Below are 13218 nucleotides of genomic sequence, written 5' to 3' on the forward strand. Positions count from 1 at the left end.
CTTCTTTATGTTGCATGTTAGCCGCTTTTTCTAAATCACGAAGTCCAATATTCGGATATATTGAGTCAAAATAATTTCTTAACCCGTTGCGTAAAATAGCATTTGGGTTCCCCGCAATATATGCGTCAAAGTAAACACATCGTAACTTATGGGTTTCCCAATGTGATATCCCCCATCTTTCAAACGAAAGTCTCTTATAAACCAAGACATTCTTGGAACGTTCTTCGAATGTCTTACAAACTGATCTCGCCTTATATAGTTGTGCCGAAGAATTCTGGCCGACTCTAGACAAGATTTCATCAATCATGTCTCCGGGTAGGTCTCTTAAAATATTGGGTTGTCTATCCATTTTGTGTTTTTAAACTGTAAAATAGACAAGAGTTAGATTCATAAAAAAAAAATACTTATTAATACAAGCAATTTTTACATATATCATAAAGCATAAGAACACTATATTCCATATATTACACCACACGAATACAACTATCTTATTCCGACTCGCTCGTTTCTTCTTCTTCGGTTTTGGTTCGTTTTGCCAAGTTTCTAGGGATATATGATGTTCCCCTAATACGAGCCGTCGTTGTCCACATTGGTTTAGAAAAACCTGGTGGTTTAGAGGTTCCCGGGTCATTGTTACAACTTAAGGACTTCGGGGGTTGACGATACATATAAAGTTCATCGGGGTTGGAATTAGATTTCTCTATTTTTATGCCCTTTCCCTTATTATTTTGTTTTGCCTTTTTAAAATCAGTTGGGGTAATTTCTATAACATCATCGGAATTCTCGTCGAAATCCGATTCATCGGAGAATTGGTAATCCTCCCAATATTTTGCTTCCTTGGCGGAAACACCATTGACCATAATTAACTTTGGTCGGTCGGTTGAGGATTTTCTTTTACTTAACCGTTTTATTATTTCCCCCACCGGTTCTATTTCTTCATCCGGTTCCGATTCTTCTTCCGGTTCCGATTCTTCTTCCGGTTCCGACTCTTCTTCCGGTTCCTCTTCGGGAACTTGTGAATCAGTCCACAAATCATTCCAATTTACATTTGACTCTTCATTATTATTAGGTGATTCAATGGGTCTTGTTCTAGAGGTAGACATCTATCACATAATATCAAACACGTTAAGAGATTAATATATCACATAATATTCATATGTTAAAAATATATAGTTTCCAACAAAAATGTTAAGCAATCATTTTTAAAGAAAACACGGTCGAAGTCCAGACTCACTAATGCATCCTAACAAACTCGATAAGACACACTAATGCAAATTTTCTGGTTCTCTAAGACCAACGCTCTGATACCAACTGAAATGTCCCGTTCTTATTGATTAAAAACGTTCCATATTAATTGATTTCGTTGCGAGGTTTTGACCTCTATATGAGACGTTTTTCAAAGACTGCATTCATTTTTAAAACAAACCATAACCTTTATTTCATAAATAAAGGTTTAAAAAGCTTTACGTAGATTATCAAATAATGATAATCTAAAATATCCTGTTTACACACGACCATTACATAATGGTTTACAATACAAATATGTTACATCGAAATCAGTTTCTTGAATGCAGTTTTTACACAATATCATACAAACATGGACTCCAAATCTTGTCCTTATTTTAGTATGCAACAGCGGAAGCTCTTAATATTCACCTGAGAATAAACATGCTTTAAACATCAACAAAAATGTTGGTGAGTTATAGGTTTAACCTATATATATCAAATCGTAACAATAGACCACAAGATTTCATATTTCAATACACATCCCATACATAGAGATAAAAATCATTCATATGGTGAACACCTGGTAACCGACAATAACAAGATGCATATATAAGAATATCCCCATCATTCCGGGACACCCTTCGGATATGATATAAATTTCGAAGTACTAAAGCATCCGGTACTTTGGATGGGGTTTGTTAGGCCCAATAGATCTATCTTTAGGATTCGCGTCAATTAGGGTGTCTGTTCCCTAATTCTTAGATTACCAGACTTAATAAAAAGGGGCATATTCGATTTCGATAATTCAACCATAGAATGTAGTTTCACGTACTTGTGTCTATTTTGTAAATCATTTATAAAACCTGCATGTATTCTCATCCCAAAAATATTAGATTTTAAAAGTGGGACTATAACTCACTTTCACAGATTTTTACTTCGTCGGGAAGTAAGACTTGGCCACTGTTGATTCACGAACCTATAACAATATATACATATATATTAAAGTATGTTCAAAATATATTTACAACACTTTTAATATATTTTGATGTTTTAAGTTTATTAAGTCAGCTGTCCTCGTTAGTAACCTATAACTAGTTGTCCACAGTTAGATGTACAGAAATAAATCGATAAATATTATCTTGAATCAACTCACGACCCAGTGTATACGTATCTCAGTATTGATCACAACTCAAACTATATATATTTTGAAATCAACCTCAACCCTGTATAGCTAACTCCAACATTCACATATAGAGTGTCTATGGTTGTTCCGAAATATATATAGATGTGTCGACATGATAGGTCGAAACATTGTATACGTGTCTATGGTATCTCAAGATTACATAATATACAATACAAGTTGATTAAGTTATGGTTGGAATAGATTTGTTACCAATTTTCACGTAACTAAAATGAGAAAAATTATCCAATCTTGTTTTACCCATAACTTCTTCATTTTAAATCCGTTTTGAGTGAATCAAATTGCTATGATTTCATATTGAACTCTATTTTATGAATCTAAACAGAAAAAGTATAGGTTTATAGTCGGAAAAATAAGTTACAAGTCGTTTTTGTAAAGGTAGTCATTTCAGTCGAAAGAACGACGTCTAGATGACCATTTTAGAAAACATACTTCCACTTTGAGTTTAACCATAATTTTTGGATATAGTTTCATGTTCATAATAAAAATCATTTTCTCAGAATAACAACTTTTAAATCAAAGTTTATCATAGTTTTTAATTAACTAACCCAAAACAGCCCGCGGTGTTACTACGACGGCGTAAATCCGGTTTTACGGTGTTTTTCGTGTTTCCAGGTTTTAAATCATTAAGTTAGCATATCATATAGATATAGAACATGTGTTTAGTTGATTTTAAAAGTCAAGTTAGAAGGATTAACTTTTGTTTGCGAACAAGTTTAGAATTAACTAAACTATGTTCTAGTGATTACAAGTTTAAACCTTCGAATAAGATAGCTTTATATGTATGAATCGAATGATGTTATGAACATCATTACTACCTTAAGTTCCTTGGATGAACCTACTGGAAAAGAGAAAAATGGATCTAGCTTCAATGGATCCTTGGATGGCTCAAAGTTCTTGAAGCAAAATCATGACACGAAAACAAGTTCAAGTAAGATCATCACTTGAAATAAGATTGTTATAGTTATAGAAATTGAACCAAAGTTTGAATATGATTATTACCTTGTATTAGAATGATAACCTACTGTAAGAAACAAAGATTTCTTGAGGTTGGATGATCACCTTACAAGATTGGAAGTGAGCTAGCAAACTTGAAAGTATTCTTGATTTTATGAAACTAGAACTTTTGGAATTTATGAAGAACACTTAGAACTTGAAGATAGAACTTGAGAGAGTTCAATTAGATGAAGAAAATTGAAGAATGAAAGTGTTTGTAGGTGTTTTTGGTCGTTGGTGTATGGATTAGATATAAAGGATATGTAATTTTGTTTTCATGTAAATAAGTCATGAATGATTACTCATATTTTTGTAATCTTATGAGATATTTCATGCTAGTTGCCAAATGATGGTTCCCACATGTGTTAGGTGACTCACATGGGCTGCTAAGAGCTGATCATTGGAGTGTATATACCAATAGTACATACATCTAAAAGCTGTGTATTGTACGAGTACGAATACGGGTGCATACGAGTAGAATTGTTGATGAAACTGAACGAGAATGTAATTGTAAGCATTTTTGTTAAGTAGAAGTATTTTGATAAGTGTATTGAAGTCTTTCAAAAGTGTATAAATACATATTAAAACACTACATGTATATACATTTTAACTGAGTCGTTAAGTCATCGTTAGTCGTTACATGTAAGTGTTGTTTTGAAACCTTTAGGTTAACGATCTTGTTAAATGTTGTTAACCCAATGTTTATAATATTAAAAGAGATTTTAAATTATTATATTATCATGATATTATGATGTACGAATATCTCTTAATATGATATATATACATTAAATGTCGTTACAACGATAAACGTTACATATATGTCTCGTTTCAAAATCATTAAGTTAGTAGTCTTGTTTTTACATATGTAGTTCATTGTTAATATAATTAATGATATGTTTACTTATCATAATATCATGTTAACTATATATATAACCATATATATGTCATCATATAGTTTTTTTACAAGTTTTAACGTTCGTGAATCACCTGTCAACTTGGGTGGTCAATTGTCTATATGAAACCTATTTCAATTAATCAAGTCTTAACAAGTTTGATTGCTTAACATGTTGGAAACATTTAATCATGTAAACATCAATCTCAATTAATATATATAAACATGGAAAAGTTCGGGTCACTACACGAGTAGGAAAGGAAAAGGCGTTGAGGAACCAAGTGGGATTAATTGTGTGACATGTGGTAGTAGAAGATCAAAATTGAGTAAGAAGTCATCGTCGTCTAGGAATAGCAAGAAAAAGGAGGTGAGCCAATTGATATCGGAAAACAGTATTGGAGTAGAGGAATTCGGCACCAATCTTGGTCTAAAATGGACCAAGAAAGATATGTAAGTGTCTTTTTCTCTGTTCGTATCTTCTGTTTATTAATGAAGATTATCTCCTTAAACATTCGTGGGTTCGGGTCCGGGAAAGAAAGTAAATTTGGTGATGCTAAAAGCTTATGTTTCGTAGAAAGGCCCTCTATTCTAGCGTTGCAAGAAACGAAATGTCATAAACTAGTCGACAATTGGTTATTCGGGCTTTGGGGTTCTATTGATTGTGGGTATGTTCAAAAAGAAATGGTTGGTAAGTCAGGCGGACAATTATTAATTTGGGATAAAAACATCTTCGAGGTTTCTAGTGAGTTAATTGGTGACTTTTTTATTGCTATACGGGGAAAATGGAAAAAGTCGGGTAATGAATCGATTATTATCAATGTGTACGGTCCGCATGATGACGCTAACAAATGTAAATTTTGGGATTCGCTGGACAAGATTTTGTGTATTGATGGTGTGTCGTGGGTCATTTGTGGGGACTTTAACGAGGTTAGAGATAAGTCGGAAAGATTGAATTGTGAATTTTATGATAATCGGGCTAAGAGGTTTAACGAGTTCATTGACAGAAATAGTTTAGTGGACATTCCTTTGGGTGGGAGGAAATTTACTAGGGTTAGTGATGATGGGATGAAAATGAGTAAGCTAGATAGATTCTTGGTTGCAGACGACTTTCTTAAACTTTGGACCGATCTAAAAGTGGTGGCTTTAGATAGAAGTGTATCGGACCATTGTCCTATTTCGTTGTCGGATGGTGAGGTGGATTTTGGGCCTAAACCGTTCAAAATCTTTGATGATTGGTTCGTGGTTGAGGGTATTGACAAGGTTATTGCCGATTCTTGGTCTGGTCCAATGGGGGGTAACCGGAAAGATTGCGTTTTCCGTAACAAGTTAAAAAGATTAAAAGGTGACCTTAAAGAATGGAGTAAAGTTCACTTTGGTAAGCTTGATAGTGAGATTGAGTCGGTTAAAAAGGTAGTAACGGATCTTGAATTGAAAGCTGAAGTAGGTTGTTCGAATGATGAAGAGCGAGCTAAATGGCTAACCTCGAGAAAAACATGGATGGAAAAGGAAAAAATTAAGACAGGGATGCTAAAGCAGAAAGCTCGTGTTCGATGGATGACTGATGGAGACGAAAACTCAAAATATTTCCATAATTCCTTAAAGAGAAAATATAATAAAAACAACATCCGGGGGATTAATGTTAACGGGTCTTGGTGTGAAAATCCTAATACAATCAAAGAAGTTGCTTTCAACCATTTTAAGAGCATTTTCGAGGTGAATAATTCGGATGGACCAAGCCTTGAAGGGCTGTTTTCTGAATCGATTTCATCAGCGGATAATGAGCTCTTAGAAGCTCACTTCACGGAAGAGGAAATTTGGGAATCGGTCAAATGTTGTGGTAGTTCGAAGGCCCCGGGACCGGATGGGTTCAACTTTGGTTTTTTCAAAAAGTTTTGGTCCATAATCAAAGATGATTTGATAGGTGCAATCAACTGGTTTTGGGTTTTTGGTGAGTTTTCAAAGGGTTGCAATGCTTCTTTTGTTTCCCTTATTCCGAAGAAATCGGATCCGCTGAGTTTTAGTGATTATCGTCCGATTAGTCTTATATGCAGTTATTATAAAATTATCGCGAAAATGTTGTCCTTGAGAATTCGTAAAGTGGTACCTCGTCTTATAGGGATGGAACAAAGTGCGTTTCTTGGGGGTAGATATATTCTTGATGGTGCGTTAGTTGCTAATGAAGTAGTCGAAGATCTTAAAAGAAACAAAAAGCACGGCCTAATTTTTAAGGTAGACTTCGAGAAAGCCTTTGATTCGCTTAATTGGGATTATCTTCTTGAAGTGATGAAATGTATGGGGTTCGGTACCAAATGGTGCAAGTGGATTTCCTCGTGTCTTAAATCGGCTACAATCTCCATTCTCATAAACGGGTCTCCGACAAGTGAGTTTAATCTTAAAAGGGGAGTTCGCCAAGGTGATCCTTTATCGCCTTTTCTTTTTATTATTGCAGCGGAGGGACTTAATATCCTAACGAAAGTGGCGGTTGAGAGAGGGATGTATAAAGGGGTGGAGGTGGGTAAAGATAAAGTCGTCATCTCCCATTTGCAATATGCGGATGATACGATTTTTTTTTGGTGAATGGAGTAGACGTAATGCGCGAAATTTAATGTACTTGTTGGAATGTTTTGAACGGGCTTCGGGGTTGAAGGTTAATTATAATAAAAGTCAATTATTTGCGATAGGCATTAGTAATGATAATGTGGAGGCTCTTGCGTCTTGGTGTTCGTGTCTCGGCGGTCGATTGCCTTTCATGTATTTGGGTATTCCCGTGGGTAATAGGATGAAGAAATTGAATGATTGGTCCCCGGTGATCGAGAAATTTAACAAGAGGTTAGCAGATTGGAGAGCAAAAATGATTTCTTTCGGTGGACGGTTAACTTTAGTTAAGTCGGTTCTCTCTAGCCTACCTCTCTATTACTTCTCGCTCTTTCGTGCCCCTACTTGTGTGCTTAATTCTCTCGAGAGTGTGAGACGGAATTTTTTTTGGGGCGGGACGGGTTCTAATTCTAAAATGTCATGGGTTAAGTGGGAAAAAATCCTTCTTCCTCACGAAGAAGGAGGTTTAAATATCATGTCCTTAAAAAGTAAAAATTTGGCTCTTCTTTGTAAGTGGTGGTGGAGGTTTAAGACCGAAACTAACACTTTGTGGGTCACCGTTATTCGTAGCATTTATGGTTCTAATGGAGGTCTTGTACTTGGTAACGGACTTGCCCGGAATCCAAACGCTAGCATTTGGAATTCTATTTGTGATGCAGGAAAACATGTGGACGGGTTAGGGATTTCTTTCTCTAATTCTTTCATACGCTCAATCGGGGATGGGAAAAGCACTTCTTTTTGGGATGACATTTGGGTGGGGAACGCAAGCTTTAAGGACAGATTCAAAAGACTACACAGGCTAGAGATCGACAAAGATATCAAAATCAGTAGCAAAATCGAAGAATTTAAGGGTGATGGGCTCGGCAATTGGGCCTATCCACCGATGGGCCGAACGAATAGTGAACTAAATGAGTTACGTGATACTGTTCGGAACTTGCAGGTGACCGAAGGTAAAAAAGACTGTTGGAGCTGGAATCTTAATTCGAAGGGCATTTATACGGTCAAGGAATGTTCGGTTATTGTTGACAAAATCATTCTACCACGTGCGGTTAATTCTATTGAGTCGTTGCGAAATGGTTTGGTTCCAAAAAAAGTGGAGGTGTTTATTTGGCGGGCGAGATTAGGACGTATACCGGTAAGATTCGAGTTAGATAAACGGGGCATCGACTTGAATAGTGTGAGATGCCCGATTTGTGATGGTGACATTGAGACGGTGGAGCATATACTTTTTTCTTGTCAAGTGGCAAAAGACATTTGGGCTAAAGTTCTTAAATGGTGGGGGTATAATTCGGCTATATTCGGGTTTGAGGATATTTTTAATGGTACTTTCGGTTGTGTAGCACAGGATCATAAAAAGAATCAATGGCAAGCGGTATGTTGGGTGGTTTGTTACATTCTATAGAAGAATAGAAATGCAAAGGTGTTCAAGAATAAGCTCGAGACGGTCCCATCTTTATTTAGCGAGGTTCAAGTTCTTTCATATGATTGGATTTCACGACGTTGCAAGGGTCATATTATGGATTGGCTACAATGGTTCTCACACCCTTAGTTTTAACCCCTTTTGTTAGTTGCAATCTTTGCAATTAGCTTAAGGCGATGTAATTTGTTTTCCTTATTTCTTTCGTGATGTATCGTGCTGTTAAGGTTGACCAGTCAACCATGTACTATTCGTGTTTGTTTAATATAAGTCTTTCTTGCTTTTCAAAAAAAAAAAAAAAAAAAAGTTCTCTCGAAAATAAGCTAATTTTACACACGCTTAGTCATTGTTTGATGAAGTAACTGGTTAATATGGTTACAATTAGTTTAATATCTATAAATATATAAGAAAAGTTGAATTATTTTTTTTTAATAAACAATACCTTGCAAATTAAAAGTTGCATGCGTCTACATTTTTTTAAAAAAAAAAAAAAAAAAAAAAACATGTATTAGTTCATCTATAGTAAAAGTATCATCAACTTCCTTTCAATAAGCATAATCAAACAACTTTTAGAAAAGTTATCATCAATGCTTCAATGAAGTATTGTTTTCACAATTATCATTGCAATAAAAACTCTTTCACTTGTTGCATTATTGAAGAGCGAAATCAACAAATGTTATCTTTAAAATTCACAAAATGTCAGAAAAATCTTATCTGAAAATCTTATCCGAATAAGATACAAGTAAGTCCCTGCAACTTACGACTTGCAACTCACCGGTTACACACAGTCTGTCGCAAGTCACAAGGTCGGCTAAACGGGAGTTCTCGATCATAACCGATAAATAGCAAGTAGCAAGGCAAGCTTGCCGTGTCCCACGGATGGCGCTTGGTTTCTGGATTTTTGATATTCAGTTGGTTGCCGTTAAAAAAAAGCAAGGCAAGCTTGCGACTTAAGATTTAGCAGTATGTTTTGGTAAATTTGTTTATTTGTGGATGTATTGTTATAATATTTTTGGAAAATCATTTTCGTTAATAACCCTGCATTCTCGAGATTTTTATTGAATGGAAAGGAAATGAAACAAACGATTTAAAATAATAATAGTGATTCTCGAGTTTTTATTTTAAGCGGAAAGGAAAGTGAGTAGATGATTAGAAATGATAGTACATTTATTTTTTGTTAACAACACTCTCCGCCTATATATAGACGAATTAGTAAGAATAGTAAAACACTCTCATCCCTTTATTTTCCATTATTTTCGGCCCCAAAAAAGCTCAAGAATACAATGTTAGATAATTTCTCATTTTGCTTATAAAAAAGACATATTGCAAAGATGAATATCATAGTTTTGTTTAGTTAAGACTTAGGTAGACAGCATGAAAGCTAAAAACACAGGACTACAGAAGACGGTTATGTCCACTTCAATCCTTTCTTGTTCTCTCCGCGCCTTCTCCCTTTTTATTCAAATCTCCCATTTTCAATCAAAACCCTGATTCTAACAATGCCTTTTGCTGGACACATAATTATTCAACCTCTCACTGTTCACGCACCAGCTACACGATCCACGGATCAGTTTAGTAATAATTTATCCACTTCATTATCATATCCGGATCTCGGATCAACCCGAAATTTAACCCCAACTCAATCCATTTCACCGTTTACTCAACGTTGATCTGCTTCTACTGTTGTTGCTGTTTCCGATGCTGTAAAAGATTAAAAAAAAAAAGTTAAAGCTACTTCTAATCTCGTGAGTTTCCTTTACCTATTTCTACTCTTAATTATGTACCTGTTTACTATAATAATCTCTATATGTATGTGTATGTGCTTATTGAATTTGCTAGAGAATTATAGTATGTATAGGTTTGTTCACTTTGTTGTAATACTTTCCCCCACGTTTATTACTTCATTATTGAGTTGTGAATTAATCTGGTGTACACGTCAGCTTTATAAACCACGGAATAAGTAGAATTACCTCATTAGGAGCAATTGATGATTGTGATATAGAACTTTAGTTGAATTCTTGATAGAATGAGTTAAATTGTGAATTAGAATCGTTCAATTGAAAAAATGATCTCGATTGTGCGTATACGTTTAGTGATTTTCCGGCAACACCAACCACCCACGCACAATACCTAGCTAACTGCTGAATGTACAGATGGTGACCCAACTAATTAATCCAGCCTTATCGATATATTTTTATGATAAATCCGGTTTTTGATGCTAAAGTGTCGCATAATATTTAATGTTAGTTGTATTTGGAAGCTGTAACTGCTTAATATGTTTGTGGTTTTTGCTCACTGTGTGTATAGTTACTTACAAAAAAAGGTTTAGAGGTATATGAGGACATGTACTTGGGCAGAGCTTTTGAGGACACGTGTGCACAGATGTATTACAAGGGGGAAAATGTTTGGTTTTGTTATGTACAAATGTACAATGGCCAAGAAACCGTTCTTCAGGATTCATTAAGCTCTTGAAGAAGGAAGATAGTGTTGTGAGCACTTATCGTGATTACGTTCATGCTCTAAGCAAAGGGGTACCTGCACGTGCTGTCATGAGCGAGCTTTTCGGGAAAAAAAACCGGTTGTTGCCGTGGACAGGGTGGATCGATGCACATGTTCTCAGCTGAACACAATGTTCTCGGTGGATTTGCTTTTATAGGATAAGGTATTCCAGTTGCAACTGGTGCAGCGTTTACTAGCAAGTACAAAGGGAAGTTTTGAAAGATGATGATTGTGATTATGTCACTTTGGCTTTCTTTGGAGATGGGACTGCAAACAATGGTAAGTTTTTTTAGTGTTTGAACATGGCGGCTTTATGTAAACTGCTGATTGTATTTGTTGTTGAGAACAATTTGTGGGCAATACCTTGGATCCTGAAATTTGGAAGAATGGTCCAGCTTTTGGAATGCCGGGAGTTCATGTTGATGGTATGGATGTGTTGAAAGTGAGGGAGGTTGCGAAAGAGCCTATTTGGGCGGGCTAGAAGAGCTGAAGGCCCAACATTGGTTGAATGTGAGATAGGTTTAGTGGACACTCGTTGGCTGACCCTGATGAGCTTCGTAACCCAGGTGAGTTAGGTGCTGTTTGTTCATTGTACAAGTTCTTATGTTTGCCCGACTGCAAATGTTTTTTCACTGCAGTGTTTTTTGTTCTGAAGACATAAGATAAAATAATGTCTTCGTTTGTCTGCAAGTTTAGAAATATGCTTCTCACTGCTGCAGACACAAAAACTCACTTCCACAGACACAAACAAACCGTCTTTAATGTTAAGCCTACATACCTTCATACCACATCTTTTTTACAGTTGTGGTTTACTGATCTTAAGACAAAAACATCTTATAAAACAAACAACACCTCAGTAAGACAAAAAAATCCTATAAAACAAACAACACCTTAGTCATGCTGTTAAACGTTGCAAGTTTAAAACTTTATATCATAAAATTTGGTGGCCTAACATGTTTATTGATCATGGCAGCTGAGAAGGCCCATTATGCAGCGCGTGACCTGATAACACAATTTAAGACATATCTGATTAAAAGCAAGCTAGCGACTGAAGCAGATTTTAAGGCGATTGAGAAGAAGATAGATGAAGTGCTCGAGGATGCTGTGGAGTTTGCGGACGACAGCCCTGCACCATCAAGAAGCCAACTTTTGAAGAATGTGTTTGCCGATCCGAGAGGGTTCAGAATTGGACCCGATGGAAAGTATAGATGTAAGGACCCTAAGTTTACTGAAGGTACAGCTCAAGTCTAAGTTGTCTGTTTATTTTTTGGCATGAATTCTTATCATTGTGTTTTACGGTACTTAAAATTGGCACGATTCTCGTGTTATTTTACGTCGAGAAAATGAATGTTCATATGGGTCCACAGTCGATAGAATCGGGCCGAAGGCTTTGTGCATATTTTCTCATTTTCTCAATTGTGATAGCCTAAGATATATCTTTCTTGTTGCTATCAACAATCAACATGGCCACCAACGAAGCATTGCTTCAGTGGTACCCGGCCCAAATGATCCCTAGGCCCCACGCATGTAAAGATTGTAACAATAACGATGCATGTTCGATTCTCGTTCCTGACATGCTGTTGGGGCATTTGGTGATGGTGTTTCGCCAGGCTCCAGGAGGCTACGGGGAACTGCCGGATGGGTTGACAAAGTCAACACAGGGCTTGCATATCCCTGCCGAAACATATGTTTTGTAACAACAATCAACATGGCCATGTGGATTTGTTTGACTTTTTAATTCATATTGACACCTTTCATAGTTGGAATTCTTATCTCGAATTTCGAACCCCATATCTGTTAATACATCATCAATTTCGGAACATGATTTCAATTTCTGTCTTTATCATCAAGCTAATTTAAATGAAAAACAAAAACTATATAGTGTTTACGTTTCTAAAACGTATTAAACTTTACAGCTTTTACTATATACGTGTTTTACGTTTCTAAACAACAACTACTTTAACTGAAAAACGAAAACTATATAGGGTTTTACGCTTCTAAAACGATCCTCCTCCTTTGATGTTGACTAAGATCAAAAAAGCAAAGGGAAAAGATGTTGGAAAATCATGTGTACTTTTACCAAATCAGATTAACGCAGTGGATGGTTAAAATAATAATCTTTTATTATTTCATAAAACATTTACAAGATTAAATATTCATATATTTAATGAAACATGCACATGATTAATTTATCCCTATGATCCAGTTACACCACTAATAATTGTCAAAATATGTAATTCACAAAGTGAGTAAACGATATACCTTTCTTGAAGAAACTGATTGAAGGAGAGAAACCTACGATCAAAAATATGACCGTCTCTTAAGATAGTCCACACTACACTTCAAACAACCTTCAATTGATGCTAGTCCAAACCCAAGTAACTTATTAAT

At 35.7% G+C, this 13218-nt stretch overlaps 1 pseudogene; it reads left to right on the forward strand.

Moving 5' to 3' along the window:
- The first annotated feature begins 9687 nt into the window (after positions 1-9687).
- LOC139847888 (pyruvate dehydrogenase E1 component subunit alpha-3, chloroplastic-like) lies at positions 9688-12291 on the forward strand (annotated as a pseudogene).
- The last annotated feature ends 927 nt before the right edge of the window (positions 12292-13218 follow it).

This window comes from Rutidosis leptorrhynchoides, chromosome 5 (genome assembly GCF_046630445.1).
Source record: "Rutidosis leptorrhynchoides isolate AG116_Rl617_1_P2 chromosome 5, CSIRO_AGI_Rlap_v1, whole genome shotgun sequence".
Classification (NCBI taxonomy): domain Eukaryota; kingdom Viridiplantae; phylum Streptophyta; class Magnoliopsida; order Asterales; family Asteraceae; genus Rutidosis; species Rutidosis leptorrhynchoides.